At 42.1% G+C, this 1,541-nt stretch overlaps 1 protein-coding gene across 1 annotated transcript in view; it reads left to right on the top strand.

Moving 5' to 3' along the window:
• Positions 1-1,541, top strand: part of MON2 (MON2 homolog, regulator of endosome-to-Golgi trafficking) — a 111,401-nt gene that overhangs the window by 88,653 nt on the left and 21,207 nt on the right. The window lies entirely within an intron of this gene.

Genomic DNA, 1,541 nt, shown 5'->3' on the forward strand with positions numbered 1-1,541 from the left:
AAGATCTCACTCTTGCTCAGACTGGTCTTGAACTCCTCTGGCCTGAAGCAATCCCCCACCTCAGCTTCCCAGCGTGCTAGGATTATAGATGTGAGCTGCTGCACCCAGCCAGAAGATCCAGTCTTTAATCCGATGCCCATTTGGAAATTCTAGAGAATCAGCATACAAGAGTAGATGGGATCGGTGGCAATGTACTGATTGGCTCTTTAAGATGTTCAGTTGTGTGGAAGGGTGGAGTTTTCACTGTGTGATACCCAGTTGAAGCTTATGTTAAGGACACTATTTTGACTCCTCCTCCTAGAACAGGATGACTAGAATACACAGTAAATATTCTGAAGGAGGAGTTTGCTGATGTCCATCTAGAGCTGTGCCATCTGTTACAACACGAGTCATTAGGCTGGGCTCAGTGGCTTATGCCTGTGATCTTAGCTGCCTGGGAGGCCAAGGCAGGTGGACTGCTTGAGCTCAGAAGTTTGAGACCTTGGGCAGTGCCTGTGGCTCAGGGAGTAGGGCGCCCATCCCATATACTGAGGGTGACAGGTTCGAACCTAGCCCTGGCCAAAAAAAAAAAAAAACCTGCAACAACAACAACAACAAAAAGATGAAATTTGAGACCAGTCTGAGAAAGAGTGAGATCCTTCTCTCCTAAAAATAGAAAAAAATTAAGGAGACATTGAATCAGTAGCCTCCCAGCTACTTGGAAGACTGAGGCAAAACTATTGTTCAAGCCCAAGAGTTTGATGTTGCTGTGAGCTATGATGGTGCCATAGCACTCTACCCAGGGTGCTCCAGAAAATCCTCCCCCAAACCAATACTAGTCATCAGTTACAAATGACTAATTCAAATCAAACTTTAAATAAACTTCCTACGTCTCACTAGGAAGTGAGTTTTAAGTAGAGTTTTAAGATGAGTTTTAAGTACTCATCGCCATGTATGGCTAAGTGGCTGCCACAGTGGGCTGTGTAGATACTGGGTGTGTCCATCATCACAGAAGGTTTTCTCAGGGAATGCTGACCTGCAGTGGGTCCTCTCACTAACGACAGGCTTAGCTGTAACTGCTACACGAGCCAGGCGGTCTGCCGTCCATCTCACACAAGTGCGCCCCTCTGTGCTGCGCTGGTGAAACTCAATGACAACCAAAATTTTTTAGTTTTTTGATTTATTAATCATTTTTTAAACTATATAATTATGAACATACTATATACTGCTATATAACCATTTCAGATTATTAATTTGAAGTCACTTAAATTATGAATTTGATAAACTTGTAGGAAAAAAATTCCACAGGCACCTGGACAGTGATCAGATGAGTCCACGATAGAGTGATTGAACTGCAAAGGTTCTGCTCACCATTCTAATGTGGTTTAGTTATTCGGTAAACAACTGGGGGTATGCAGAAGTTAAGATTAACTTACATTTTTTTCTATAAAAGCTTATCTGATATTTGAGAATTGGAAGTAGTAACAGGTGATCCTGATTTCTCTTTCTGCAAATGGTCAGAATTTGTTTAGTTTTCTTACATACTTCTCAGTCTAGAAATT

The sequence above is a fragment of the Otolemur garnettii genome, unplaced genomic scaffold (genome assembly GCF_000181295.1).
Source record: "Otolemur garnettii isolate 467f Iridium unplaced genomic scaffold, OtoGar3 scaffold00138, whole genome shotgun sequence".
NCBI lineage: Eukaryota > Metazoa > Chordata > Mammalia > Primates > Galagidae > Otolemur > Otolemur garnettii.